Source organism: Lipotes vexillifer, unplaced genomic scaffold (genome assembly GCF_000442215.2).
Source record: "Lipotes vexillifer unplaced genomic scaffold, Lipotes_vexillifer_v1.1 scaffold796, whole genome shotgun sequence".
NCBI lineage: Eukaryota > Metazoa > Chordata > Mammalia > Artiodactyla > Lipotidae > Lipotes > Lipotes vexillifer.
The window spans coordinates 2,909,768-2,925,380 of record NW_006773072.1 but is presented as its reverse complement, the minus strand read 5'-3'; the positions used below and the strand labels follow the sequence as shown (position 1 = coordinate 2,925,380).

Here is a 15,613-nt window from a genome sequence, read left to right as displayed (position 1 = left end):
TACGCGGGCCTCTCACTACTGTGGCCTCTCCCATTGTGGAGCACAGGCTCCGGACGCGCAGGCTCAGCGGCCATGGCTCACGGGCCCAGCCGCTCCGCGGCATGTGGGATTCTCCCGAACCGGGGCATGAACCCGTGTCCCCTGCATCTGCAGGCGTACTCTCAACCACTGCGCCACCAGGGAAGCCCCATGACTCCATTTCTTTATCCACCTCTCCATTCTACTATGATTTTTAAGAGTTTTTTTTTTATATGAGCCAAAGTCCCATGCTCAAGTCTAGGGATACAGAGGTGAAAAACAAAGCAACCAAAGCATGGGCATTTCTATTGAGCAGCTCACAGTAGAACGGAGAGAATGTGAAATGACAAGACAAACACTGTAGTACAGTTGTTATAATGCAAAAGTCAGAATAACGCTAGTAACCACGATAATAACAGGCTCGTCAGTGTTCCTTATGTGGTACTTTGTGATGTGCTGCCTGGTTGCCTGCAGGACCAAGGCTCTCATTTCCCAGCTGCTGGAAGCTTATGGCCGGGGCTCCCAGCTGAGTCCCTCTCTAGGAACTACCTAGGTCTAGGCTAGCTGCCTCCCCTCCACAGGGTCAGCCTTCATCCCCAAACCAGTCCCTGTGGGTATACAAAGGCCCAGCCCCCTTGCCTCAAGATGGGCCAACTCCCAAGGGCCGGCCCGGCTTCACAGCTCACTGAGGCATCAATGTGGCCATTGTTTGGTTTGCATCAATGTCTTACTTCTCCCCCTGCCCAATTCTGCCCCCTCGCTTCCTTACAGGGGTTGCTCCCAAGAGTACTGAGCACTGAACTTTCTGCATGCAAATCTGCATCTCAGAGTCTGTTTCCTGGAAAACCTCAGCTAAGACCTCCTCTTTAAAAGATGAAGACAATGCGTCACAGGGATGTGGAAATGGCTTTTGCCCAAGAGCGTGCTGTGCTGTCGGAGTGGACAATATGGAAAGCAGGTCTCTGCATCCAGAGAGCCTGTGCCTCCCATTGCTCTACTCTGCTGCTTCCCAGTCCTCGCACAGGACATGCTGTCACGGCGAGAGGGAGCGACATCTGGTTGTGGCTGCCACAGAGATGCTTGGCAGAGGCAAAGAAATCTGCCAGAGCACCTGTGTCCCTGTGAGGACAGAGGTGACCCTGAACAGGGGGCTTAAGCTTCCACCGTGAGGAAGGACTGTGGGTCCAGGGGGATGAGTGCATTATTCTGTCCACAAATGGCATCAAACTAGGCATGACGCCACCTCCCAGAATAGGCCTCCGTGACCACTTGGGAGTGCTAATACCAGAATACTGTATGGAACCGTTCAGTGGGTACAGCATTGATAGTTAAGGGAGAAAATCTATTTATCTACTTATTTTTTCTTTCTGTCTTTGACTTTTTTTCCAGAAGACGGTAGTAGTTTACCCTTATGACAAATATTTGTGAGTGTCTACCTTGTGCTAGTAAAACACAATGGCAATCTTAGGTGTAACATTTCACAGTTTACAAAGTGCCGTTACTTATCGCCCAAGCCCTTTGGGGGTGATACGCCATCATCTCAGTTTCCTTGTCTGTAAAACATCATCATGTTTGATCCTCGCAGCGCCCCAGATGGGGGGTGGGGAAGGGACTCTAATGCCTCCTTCACAGATAAGGAGTCGGAAGCTGGAAGAGGTATGTGACTTTCCAAGAACGCTGAGCTGGACAGTGACCAAGCCAGAGATAGACCCAGGCCTCCTGGCTCTAAACCAGGGCTCCTTCCATCCCTCTGAGCTTCCTACAGAGCTGAGCATCCTCTCCAGAAAATTATCCCCAGGTAGGAAAAGGTCATTGTCTTTGACAGCATCATGCTGTTAGCTATATGGGGAAGACTGTCATTTTGATCTTGAACTTGTCTTTGACACCAGAGCACTGAGCATCACTAAAATTAGAATGGTAAATAAAGTAGCAAAACGATCTAGCACCACCACCCTTCTTTTCAATGAAAGAAAGAAAGAAACAAAGAAACAAAGAAACAAAGAAACAAAGAAAGAGAAAGAATGGAATTCTTTGATAAAATTCATCAGTGAAACTACCTAGATCTGAAGTTTGCTCTGTGAGGGGACTTTTGTTAATAAATTTAACATTGTTTATAGACAAAAAAAAAAAAAAAAGAAAAAGAAAAAGAAAAGAAAGGAAGGAAGAAAGTAAAGAAAAAGAGAGCGAGAAAAAAGGTTTATCCAGAGAAGTGGCCAAATAATGCAACCAGATTTCGTGTGGACTCAGCAAGAGGAAGTGAAAGCCCCACACCTGTCCTAGAGCTGCAGGGCCGTCCTCAGAATCTGGAGCCGTGTATTTCTGAACTTGGGACCTGGCTTCCCTGTAAGAGACCCTGGGCTTTCATTTCCTTAAGCATCCTCCAAGTGTTGCTATTTTCATGGTCATTACAAGTGGCATTTTTGCAACATGGCCAAACCGAGGTTATTTTTAGATGGTGAGCACACTGCAATTTCAGAGAAGAGTTATGATGGGATTTCAGGATGGAACTTGCCAATTATGGTCTTAAAATGGAAGCCTTGGCTGCCCTCCACCTTTATTTAGGTTGATGTCTAGGGGAAAGCATTCTAATTAAAGGGTGAATTTCACCTCCAAAGTGAGAGGCTCATCTGTCGCCATCCCAGGACCCGGAGTCAGCTCTCTGCCACACCCCGCAACTGTCCCCCTCCCCTGGCTGGCAGGACCCCCGGATGAGCCATTGCTGCTATGCAGGATCTAACATCTGGGGTTCCACATGCATCTCGTGAAAATTCTGAGAACAAGTTCTCTGTGAATGCAAAGGCATAGTGAAGCATGAAAGCTGGGTGATCCTGGTAGCATTTCACAGGAGTTTACTAATTTGCCAAGAACCTCGCAATACCATTGCTGTTTAATGTTCACAATAACCCATGCTGTGGGCATCACTACTGTGCACATTTTACAGATGAGGAAACAGATCCAGTAAACACACCCAAAGTGCTTAACTGATAAGTGGCAGTGCTTGGGCTTGAGCCCCGCTCCTTCAGCTTCAGAATCCACAGTTTACTCCAAGGCAGACCTCCTCTCCGAGTGAATGAGATGGTGACAGCTTTCAGACTCACCCAAAGGGATACTCTGCTCCGAAATGCAGCATCTGTGGTTTGTTAATTAGTGTTTTCTTCCTTTGTTTAAAATATATTTTACAGACTGCATTGTCAACATCACTTATTTAAAAAAGAAAATCATTTTGAGTTCCCTGGCAGTCCAGTGGTTAGGACTCAACACTTTCACTGCGTGGTCTGGGTTCAATCCCTGGTCAGGGAAGTAAGATGCCACAAGCCGCCCAGTGCGGCCAATAACTAGCTAAATAAATAAGTAAGAAAATCACTTCCCCTTGAATTTGAAATGCCATGTTTATCATATATTAAGTCCTTATATGTAAATGAGTTTTCCTTGGTGAGTACCAATTCTTTTTCATTCATCTCTGCTAATTCTGGTTCTATTCCCAAACTGTTTAAACTAGAGTCACTTTATACTATATTCTATCGTCAAATGGTAAAAGTTTTCCCACATTATTTTTCCTTTAAAAATATTTTTTGGTTGTTTATTTACCAGATGAAATTGAAAATCACTTTGTCAAGTTTCAAGAAAACATTTTGTGGATGTTATTTGGAAAAATTAATTTGAGAAAAAGATTTTTAATTTTATTCTGTTTAATTTTCGGTGTCATTAAGAATGGAATGGGATTGTTTCCCATTATATTTTTTAAATGGTTACAGTTGACCAAAAGGAAAGCTATGTATTTGTGTGTATTTATTTTCTAACAGGACCTGAACCTACTCTGAATGTAACTCACAGACGTAGTTGAAGCCCAGGCTCATATCTCTGTGGCTACTTTGGAAAAACAGGCCCACAGTAGATTCCAGTTTTAGGGAATACGTGCCATCCAGCAGCTGTAACTCATGATAGTATAAATGACACGTACTTGCTTAAGAAGTCAGGTTCCAGGAGTTTATCCCAGCTCCTCCACTTAACAGCTCTGTGACTCTGGGCAAACCACTCACCCTCTCTGAGCTTCAGTTTCCGCATCAGTAAAATGGCTATATTATCAGATGCTCTCTTCTAAGATGGTCATTGGGAATGAATGAGCTACTGTGCATGAGCTGCGCAGAGCCCGCTCGGGGTAGGATTAGTGAAATCAGCCGCTCCCATTCTCTCTGGGCCGAGTTGCTCAGTTCTTGCTGTGTTTGGGTCACCGTCTTTTTGAAACTATAGAGGTAGGAGCCTGACTGAGGTGCTGGGGGAAGTTCTCTAAGGGGTAAAGGAGCACAAATCACTGTTGGTGATTTCAAAACCTTCCTCCTGAATTCGCCTCATCCCCTCACCCCAGCCTTGTCCCTGCCCAGGAGGGCCTCTATCAGCATCTCCCTTCCCGCCTCCGGCCCTGGGACTCCTGGTTAGGCCATTGGCACAGTGGACGCAGGATGCGTGCCCGACCAGGAGGCCTGCTGCTGAATACAGCGACTTTCAGAAACAGCAGCATTTCAAGGTTTTGTGAGCCCCGCACACCCCAGATGAACCCATCGCCGCCCCCTCCCTCCATCCTGCTCTTTGCTCCCACGCCGTGTGCTCTTTCTTTCCTCAGGGACTGCTTCTACCACCCACCCTGTTGCCCGACCCAGAAATCCCACCGCCTTCATCACCTTCTCCCTCACTCTGTCCTGGCAATCCTGTCTCCTCAGCCACTCTGGGAACTGTCCTTTCTAGATTACCTAGAAAGTCCTTTCTCCTTACCTAGATTCTGGCCTCATCAATTTCACTCCAGTTACTGATGCTCCAGTTACTGAGACCCAAATGGGCCTCCCTGTCACCTGCCCCCTCATCCCTTCTCAGGCCGTCGACACACTGCGACCGGGGTCACCTCCAAATCTGATTACGACACCCACTGCCCGATGTCCTCGGGGTAACAGGGCGAGTCTGCTGAGGTCTTCAGCTGTATCACACCCCTCTCACTTTCACATGGTGGGCCTGGGTGCTTGCCATGGTCACCCATACACCAAACACACTGTACAATCATAAGTAGAAAGAGATGTTGCTTTACTACATAATTTGAGTTACTTATGTTAACTCAGATCCATCCGAGTCATAGCAGATGAGGCAATGAGCCACCAGGAGGAATAGTCACAGGGCACTCCCCAAGGTCACAGAGGCACCCCCCAAGGTCACGGGGCACTGCCCAAGGTCACAATGGCACTCTTCAAGGTCACAGGGTACTCCCCCAGGTCACAGGGCACCCCCCCCAAGGTCACAGGGTAGAGCCTGGTCTCAGACCCTGCCAGCATGGTTTCCATCTGCCTGGCTGTAGCCTGGGACCTCCTCCCAGCAGCAAATGCACTCCCTCTCAGCCCTTGACACAAACCTGTGTTATGGTGTGGCATCTTGATGACTCTTTCATACTGTAAACAATCTACATATGAAATAGTTCACCAGCAGATCTGAAGACCTTGGAGGGAACACGCCTTCAGAAGAACGTGGCCCTGCCTGTCCATTAGCAGAGGGGAAAGGGTGACCCTGAAGGGAAGAGAGACTCACCCATATCACACAGCCCTTTCCTCTGTGATGGGAACAGACAGGCAACATGTGCTACCATCTAGTGGGCCGGCAAATTCAAGGTGATCTGATTCTGCCTTACAGTACAATGCTGAGATGGACAACATTATCCCTATTTTACAGAAGAGAAAAGTGAATGAGGGCCAGAGAGGGCCAATGACTTGCCCAAGGCCACACAGCTAAAAGGTAGTGAGCCAGCATTTGAACCCGGGACAGCCTTGTGCCATTATGTTGCCCTGTACACCTAAGCATTGCTGAGGGTGGGCAGGGCCGAGGGGAGGGAACGGGAAGGGCAGCACGGCCTGCAACCTTGGTACAGGCAGGCCTTGGGGTGATATCAAGGTACTTCCATTCCCTTCCAGGCAGCATTATTCCCTTTTAATGTAGACTCAGCTTAAAAAAAAATCACTAGACTAAAATATGTTTGAAAATTTCCACCAATATATGGAAAACTGTTTAATTCCCTTTCCTTCCTCCCTCCCTTCCTTCCTTTCTTCCTCTTTTCTTGCCTTCCTGTCTTCCTGCCTTCCTTTGTTCCTTTCCACACGGATATCAGTTAAAGAAAGAAATGTTTGATTTTGATTTCAAGGCCCAGATTGAGTAATTCCAGCTGTTAAAAATAGCTAAAACAAAACAAAACAAAAAACAAACACCCACGGAACTACAGACCTGTGTTAAGACAGGAGGAACAGGTCTCTCGCTTGCTGGCTGGGTCAGTAATCAAGGGTAAGTTCCCACCCTGGCCCTCCTCTCTCTCATTTGAAAAATGGTGGGGGTGGGGGGGGAAGAGCCTTTCAAAGTTTTTTAATCAGATCAAAGTGCAGAAATGTCAAGCCAGTTGCAAATGCCTGACCTTCTCTCCAACGTTCAAATAATCACAGAGCCATATTTTAAATGAAAAGATCAATGTGATTTTCTTAAGAATCACCAAGAATGAAGATAACAAGCAGACACTCTAAAGCACTGAAAAGAATCCGGGATTCTTACTGTTCTTCTTGCAATCAGAACCAAGAAGAATTCTTTTCTGCTCCTCAAGGCTTATCGAAGGGATAGGTGCTGAACATCGAAAAAGCTTGAGGAAATACTGGAGGTGGTTTCCATGCCCAGGCCAGGGGGGAGGGGCGGGGGCAGGAAACGTCTTTCACACAGGAAAACATGTGAGGCACCAGCAAGCCTCCGTGACCTTGGAGTCAGCAGAGTATAACAGGCTCGTTAATGCTGCTTTCACAGCTTTACTGCCACGAGCTCTCGCTGGTAGAAGACACTGTGTGCTGTCATTATTGGATGGGACCAAGACTCAGACATCCTGATTTCTCACCAGACACCGTCTTTCAAGTGAGAACCACGTCACACTGGTCTATTTTTACCCTCATTAACACTCAAAAAAAAAAAAAACAAACCCAAAAAAACCCTAGATGTTCCTTTGATAACAGAAAGAAGAAAAAAGATGTCCCTTGTTATTTTGCAACTATTTGAGAGATGAAAATGTGACCAGAGCTAGCTGTTGGTCTAGCATACCTTCAGAGAGAAATGCCTGACATAGCAGACCCTACTGCACCCGTTTTAACATTTATAACACTAGAAAAATACCCAGAGACGTATTTACCTCTGTTCAGCCTCCAAATACCTATTTTTGAGCTACCCAGGAAGCATGCTTTCATCTTTAACTTTTTTCAAATGAGAGAGAGGAGGGGTGGAAGCAGCTGTGCCGTCCTCCCATCTGGTTTTCCCAACGCCATATCATTGTCCCCAGTGTGTGTCGTGGCATAAAAAGTCAGTGGGCCTTGGACACACGGTGAGAGTGAGGGCTGAATGGATTGATGCCTACAAACTGCTTGGAGCATAACAAGCACTCAGTAACATTTATTAAAGATTTACCCCCTGTGTGTTGACCCCCAAAACCAGAGCTTCTAGCTCTGCCGTGTTGCTGAATGCACAAGGGCGTACATGCTGTTACTTGTAAAACAGGGCATTTTCAACCAAAACATGAGCACTAATAGTACTGATAGGAGTGCTGCCAGCCCCGCACTTCCCTGGTCAAGAGTGTTGCACAGTGGGGGTCAGGTCTGGTTATATGGCCCAGAAGGACCAGAAAAGACCCACTCTGATGATTCAGGGACTTGGGAGGAAGGATGGAGAAGACAGCACATCTTCAGGCTAGGACAGGGCTGAGCAAGAAGTTTCTGTTAGAAGCCGAATAGTAAATATCAATATTTTAAGCACTGTTGGCCACATTCATTCTCTGCTGCCTGTTATCTCTCTATATGTCACATTCTAAGCTTACAGGTCTTGCACAGAAACAGACTGCAGGCTGTGGTTTGTGACCCCCGGGCCAGAAGGCAGAGACAGAAGGGACAGGGGTTCAGTCACTATGTACCATGACGGATGGAGGGTCTACATTCTGGGAACCAAAAATCCAATAGGAAACTCGACAGGGAGTTTTTGTACTTTTTCCGGGAATGAGGAGCCATCTGGGAAATGCCATCTGGAAGGTAAAGTATCGTAATTTTATGACATGTTGATAGTTCTCCTTCCTAACCTGGCATGTTAATGTCCTTTTACAAAATGATTCGTTTGTTCGGTTTTTTTAAAAAGGTTCTTATTTGGTAGAATGAAGAGGTGGCAAACATGAGCTGCCCTCCGGCCCGAGGATAGAATCCAAGCCCTGCCTGTCTTCTCGACATGGAGGTGGTCTCACCCGACTCCTGACCCAGCCTCCTGCAGCTGCCAGCTCTCTGAAATCATCCGCCTGCTGTCACAGCGAATCCCCGAACCTTTCCCATCCTTCCCTATCCGCTGTGTCCTGGAAACAAGGGTTCTTACCATAACGTCCCCTGCCCTCGCTTTGAGTCACAGTATTCTGGCTATGAAACCTCCTAGCACTCCTCATCCTCAACTAGGGGTGCCTGGTCCCTGGTCATCTCCCACATTCTTCAAATTCCTTGCCAGCCAGCTGGTAATTTTCATCTTCACCCCAAATCCTGCTAAGATCTTGGGGGACTTTGTCATCTATGGGGAAAGTAGATGGCCTATTTCATAGTCTGGTCTCAGTTTCCTGGCCTCTTTAATCCCAGAAAACTGTATTTCCATTCACTCCAGCCAAGTACCTCCACAACTGCATCCCAAACCCTGGCACAGCACTGAGCTCCGTCACCCTGTAAATCCTACTTGTCTAAGGGACACTTGCTGTTACATCCCACAATCCTCCTTCCTTCTAGCATTTTTATACTTTATTCCATCAAAACCAGCTCTTTAACTTCACTGTGATTTCTACTCTCTTACCCACCACACCATGTTATCCATTTTCACTGGCTCATAAACCAAGGCCTCCAATTGGTTGGGGTCCATCATTTCAACTTCCCTTCCGCCACTGCCCTCAGCCCCCTTTCCTCCCCATCGGGTTAATCCGATGGGCCTGCTGCCTCTGCAACTTGTCTTGGCCTGAGTATGACTAAAGAAATACCCACAGACAAACAGATTGGCGCCTTTACAACTTTTGGATATTCAGCCTCCACTGAAGTCTCAACGCAGCCTGACAGTGTAGTCCTCTCTCTCTTCCGTTCTCCCTAGGCCTGGGTATCACCATGACCCCTGCACTCTCAGCAGGTGCCTGACTTCTTGACTCCCAGAGAAAGAGGGACTGTTATCAGCGGCAGCTTCAACTCCCCACCCCCCATCTACTCTCTATGAACCGTCCCATCTTTCCCTCTTTGTTTCTTCTGAACGGAGAAAGGGTGGCTGTTTGAAGCCAATTCCCCCATCGGTGCTCGAGAGCTTGACCTCACGCCCTCAGGGACATCCATCTACCGACTATCCCCCCATCCAGGCCCACTCCCATCCCTCTTATATGCCCAGTCTACCCCTGGACACTGACACTTCACTCTTTGCATAAAAACGTACTCACATTTCTCCATTATTAAAACAACCGTTTACTCTAGCCCAACGTTTCTTAACTTAGGGTCTGGGTTTAAGGGGGTCCGTTTCCCTGAAAATACATGCAAAATTTGGTACGTATGGAGAAGTATGTTGTTTTTAATACATTATCGTGGGTGATTCATGACCTAAAAATTGATAGTTACTAACAAATGTTCTACAATTCTTTTTTTAGCTGTCAATCTCTTTCTTTTTCTTCAGAGCCAAGATTTTTTGGGAAGTCTGTAGTTTCCATTTTCTCAAATCACTACTATGTAGTTTCTTCCCTCATTGCCTTGTGAAATTTGCAAAGGACTCTTCATGACTAACCCAATGAATGTTTGCAGTCCCCAGCTTCCTTGAAGTTATTGACCACTTGACCCACCCCTGGTTTCCATGACACCACGTGCTCCTTCTGGCTTTCTAGCTACTCTTCTGGCTTCTCTTCTGCTCTTCCCTTAAAAACTGCGATTCCTCAGAGATCCGTCCCTGACCTTTACTATTTGCATCCTACACACTCTCCGTGGGTGATCTCATGATCCCTATGACTTAAAATACTACCGACATGCCAGTGATTATCAAATGTATCTCCAGGCCAGACCTTCGCCCAAGCCTCACATTGAGATATTCAGTGCTCACTAGACACCTCCAAGCAGATGTCCCTGAAGCATCCCAAACTCAGCATGTTGAAAGCTGAACACTTACATCTTACTTCCATCCTCACCCACACTCTTGAACTGGTCCCCTCCTTATATTCTCTATCTTGAGAATTGGCACTCCACCCACAGGACTACCTGACCTGAAACGTTCAACGTTATCCTCACCTGGTGTTTCAGTAGACTGAACGTCCATCTAGAAAGGTCATCATAGAAGGAAAGTCAAAATGAATATTCGTTTCAACTCTAAATTTCAGAATCTACCATTGTAAGTGGATGGGGTAAATGCATTTATCTGATTTGCTAGCAAAATGCACGGCCCCCAAGTTTCCTCACGTTCTGTATGCTGCCTCCCTCGCCTGCCTCTCCAGATACTCCTCTCATCTGTCCACTTCCTACCACCCCAAACTCACATCTGGCGGTCTAGCAACACACTCTGTGTTGTCTGACCTTGTTCACTATTCCCCTTGTTTACACTTACAAAGTGAAGTCAGTTTATGCATATGATGAGCTTGTATCATCCTTCAAAACCCAACTCAGATGTCACTTCCCTTGGAAACCCCTCTGAAAGACTCCTTCCTCCACCACGCCCCCGTAGTTTTTCTTCTGCTCTAAGTATCTTCTAAATATGTCTAGTGTTCCACTAATATGCTGCATCGAAACTTACTTATGTTCTTTTCTCTGTTAAAATTATGAGCATCTTGAGATCAAAGACTCTGCCTTAGTTTTCATTAATTCTCCAAGACCTATCATGATATCATATAAAAATATTAACAATAGAAATAGTAATATAGTCATAGCTAGCATTTATTAAGGGATCTACATGCTAAACAGGAATAACGTCATCACAATTTCGCATGAGCTGCCCAATCCATAAATATGTAATGAATGAGTGAATGAACACAGCTCTTTAATTAATAAAGGAGAAATGAGATACTCATCCTTTTTTCATCTCTATAAAGATTAACGCTAGAATTATTCTCATACCACAAGACCTCAGTAAATAATTATTGAATAAATCAATTAGCTGATCAATTAATCACATAGGAAGCAAGTAATGGGCGTTTGATTTCATAATATCTCACGTTTATGTGGTGCATTCTAGTTTGTGAAACATCTTCACTTACACTGTGATATTTAATAATGACATCAACCTGTGTATTCATTGTATCACTATTACTATGTTGCAAGGGACTAAACTGAAGATCAGAGGGGAATAACTTGGCTAAAGTCACAGCTCATGACTGGCAAAGCCAAGGGCTTGACCCAGGCTGCCCCCTCCCAATCCCCGCCCCGCCACAGCTGCCCCTTTCTCCCCGTGGCTCAACTCCAGACTCATAAATTGGTTCCCTTTAGTGGCATGTACATCTCAGGCAGGGGTTTTCAAAGAAATCGGAAATGGTCCAGCATCTGTTGAGATTATGAGCTTGTGGTTGGTGAGTAATCATCTTCCACATGGCTAACTTCAAAGACACTTCTGGAGAAATGTCTAAGAAAAAAGCATACACATGAAACCAGACTTGGAGCTATACTCTGTCCATGTCCTCATGACAAATCACTAAATGCACTGCAAGCAAAATTCCTAGTGGAAATTCAAAGGCTCAGATTGAATCTGATTTCTCTCTAGGAAGTTTGACTCTTATCAAGTGGAACCCCCCAAATTCCACCCACATGCAAAGGCTACCTGGGAGGTGGCATGATAAATGGGTTACTGAGAGCATCTGAATTCCTCTTTCTTGGGGTCATTGTGAGTGATCCCAGGGAGCTGGGGAAAATTGCAGAAATTTGGAGGCACAGATGCATATGAGAACCAACGTGAGCTGAGTAAAGTAATTCCAATGATGTGGAGGCTTCCCTAGAGACATTGAACAAGAGCGTGGGATGGAGGCCATCCTGACCTCTGAGTGGACTGTAGGTAACTTGCACAAGGTCTGACAGCTGGTTTGAACCCGGGCGGGCAAACTCCCAAGACTGCACTCCTGCCCTCTGCCTCTCCAGTCAGTGTGAGGGTAGGGCCCCTGCTGCTGTCGCTACTCAGCATGCATACATGAGGCACGCTAGGCACTGTGCTAATCACCTGCCCTACACGTCTTCATCCAGATCTCACAGCAACTTGTGGATGTAGGTGATATTATGAAAACTCTGCCTCAAGGAGCCCAAGGCTCAGAGCAGTGAAGTGACTGGCCCCCACTACACAGAGTAGGAATAGAACTGGAATTGAAACCCAGATTCGCCCAGTGCCAGGTCCCTCTGCTTCATTGCTTCTGCTTCTCAAAACATCTGCCAAGAGCCTTCCACTTGCCTGTGGGAAAGTTATCGCAAAAACAGAAGAAAACAAAAAAACACACCTTAAAGCATAACTGAGCCAATTGTTAGAATGACCAAAATAGAAAACTTAAAGAGAAACTTAGAGGGCATGTAAACCAACCCCCCACACAGTGAGGGAATCTCCAACATACTTGAATACCCCACTGACGGGGAGCTCATCCTCTCCACCTCGCTCCATCCCAGCAGGACACACCACGACTTCTTCCTCCATCCTCTGACCCCATCGCCTCTCACCTCATCCCCCACTGCCCCTCCCATGATGGCAGATGCTCTGTCTATACTGAAGCCCCTCCCTCGGTCTCTCCCGTGCTAGGCTCCTCTCCCCTCCTGGACTTTACTCATGGGGGAAGGAAGGTGACTGCTTCCTTGGTAAATTGAATTCAGTTCCAGCAAGGAGGCCAGAGAATTCAGCACAGACTCAACAGTGGGGGGAAAAAAATCAATGAAGATTGACCAAAGGATCATTAAAAAATTTTTTTAATTAAAAAAAAAAACTGTGTAGCCATTGGTAACATAGCATTACCTTTTTAAATCAACAGCTAAAATTATTATAATCTATAAAACTAAAGGAAATCTACCATGACTGATGGATTGCATTCAGGAATGGTCTAATCCATAGTCAGCTACTCAGAATGATTAGAGGGCTCCTAGGAAGGGTAAACTGTCTAAAATATGTTCCCCCAAATGCTTAGCAAATGGTCTGAATTTCCATTCTTAAAAATGAAATCTTTCTGGTTTACCCACTTGTTAAAATGTTACCACTCTTGGAGAAAATATTATATTAAAAAGAAGGTAGGTCCTAGGTTGGCATATTTTGTTCTTGGTTCTACTCCCTTCAACTCAGTTGAGCAAATAAACCCTCGATGGACCAGGTACAAAACTGGTGTTGTCTGGGTAGGGAGTTATCAAGGTAAATCCTCTGTTTTCTCCAGCCTCGAAGATATAACAAAGGTTTAAGACACAACTATTCAGCAAATATTGATCAAATGCCTCCCAGGCCCACTATGTACGTATGCACAGGTTGTATACTGTACAATTGCAGGGGCAGCATTCACAAAGATGACCTGTGAAAAGGATCCCTTAGAACTGGCAGTGCTTGACCTAATCTAGCTATTCCAACACGGTCAGCCTTCACCAGACACTGGCAATTTTACATATAATATATCTTTCCAGCTTAATAACAGCCTCTTTGAAAACATCATCATCTCCATTTTACAGGTGAGACAGACAACTGAGATTCACAAATACCTTTTAAATTAGTCAAGTTCCCATACCTAAGGAGTGGCAAAGATAGGATTCCTGTATCCCATGTGTGTTCCAATCCATTCACGTGGTTACCATTCATTTATTTATTCATTCTTTCAACAAGCATTAATTGAATCACTGTTGGTTTTAAACATTAACCTAGAGCAAAGTGAACATTTATATATTTTTTCTTTTTTAAAAAAACCAAGCAATTATAAATAAAATAAGATTGAGATTCTACTAGACACTTTGCTAAGTGTTTAGGATCAAACCATGAATTACAAAATAACTGCCCTTTGGAGCACGAAATCTAGCAAGCAAGCAAGCAAGAAAAATATATTTATTCATTTGGTAACTGTTTCTTGAGAACTGACTAGGTACCAGTCATTCTTCTAGGAGCTAAAATAGTAGTGAACAAGCCAGATAAAGTCCCTGCCCTCTGTGGCTTCCTTTTTAGAGGAGGGCAAACAAATACTCAAGAAGTAAACAAGTGAGAAGATTTCATAGCAAAAAGATAAGAAGACAATAAAGCAAGGTGAAGGGGTAGAGAGTGCTGAAGAGGCTGCTTTGATGGGGTGGTCAGGGGGGTCTCTTTGAGGCGGTGATGTTAGTTCAGAGCAGAGGAGGAGCCAGCCCTGAAGGTGTACTAGGATGAAGGCTCCATGGGGCAGGGCTTTCTGAGGCTATGTTCACTGCTGTAGCCCCAGCACCTAGTGCCAGGCACAGAGTAAGTGCTCACTAAACATCTGTTGAATGAATAAGCGAATGAACAGGGGAATGGCAGCCGAGGCAGAAGAAATTATAACTGTGTCCCAAATCCAGCACCTCACCAGCTGGTCGGAGGCTCCCTCCTGCTTCGTGGAGAGAAGTGAAGCCTTCCAAGCTGGGGCCCAGTTTCCCCACGTGTCCCACTTTCCTTCAGTCTGCCGTGGCTGTGATCCCAGTTTGCCAGCTGTTCTTCCATCTCAGCCCCTGGGTCTCAGAGAAGCAGAGAAGTGGTCCAGGGGAGCTGCCACGTGCAAGGCTGTGCCCAGAGCACACTCAGCCCTGCCAGTTACAGCTACCCAGGCGGCTCGGGGCTGTGGCAGATGTGCATCCTGGCTGCACGTGTTAGTATGGGCACGCAGCTACTAACTAGTCCCAGCACTCTCGACAGACTGAAGGTAGGAAAGAGGGCATGCCTGCCAGCCTCACCTTGATGGGCCCTGGGATACGGGATCTTCCCCGGACAGCACTCCCCGTGAAGTAGGGACAGAGTGTACACCGTGAGGTCCAGAGAGAGAGTGTGTGTTTGTGTGTGTGTCTGTCTGTCTGTGTCTGTGTGCGTGTGCACACATCAGCTCTGTGCATATTTGGAAAGGAGATTTAAGTTTTATATAAACATTAGGCAATTATGGAGTCAGTGCCTGCTCACATGGCCCTTTCAGCCCAAGGACCAAAGGGATTAAGAATTAGCTTGTGTGGGCTAATGCACCACCAGACTCGTGGCTACAGCAGGCAGGTGACAGTGCCCCAGGGTTGGTGCAGGACAGCTTGCACAGTTTTAACAGCACCCGTTCCACCCTCAAATGTGCCCCAGATGAGATTATTAAAGTATAACACCACTAGGTTGCAGGCTGTGATGTCCTCCAGATCCCCCTTCATTAATGAAGGGCTCTTCCCCAGCTGCTAGGAGGGCTGCTGGCAGGTAGACCCCACTGTCAGCCCCTGCAGGAAGAGTCACCCCCAGAAGGGCAGCCCGTATCAGTGAGTGACCAACGTGAGGGCACAACAATCTTGAAGATCGTCCCAGCATCCCTAGAGGTCGGCTGAGGCCTTCTCTAAGGCTGCATTGAAGCTCAAGTTCTCCCTCTGCCCTTCTCTTTCCC

The 15,613-nt window shown here is 46.2% G+C and overlaps 1 protein-coding gene across 1 annotated transcript in view; it reads right to left on the bottom strand.

Moving 5' to 3' along the window:
- TG (thyroglobulin) overlaps positions 1 to 15,613 on the bottom strand; it is a 249,251-nt gene that overhangs the window by 120,174 nt on the left and 113,464 nt on the right. The gene's annotated exons all lie outside the window — the stretch shown is intronic.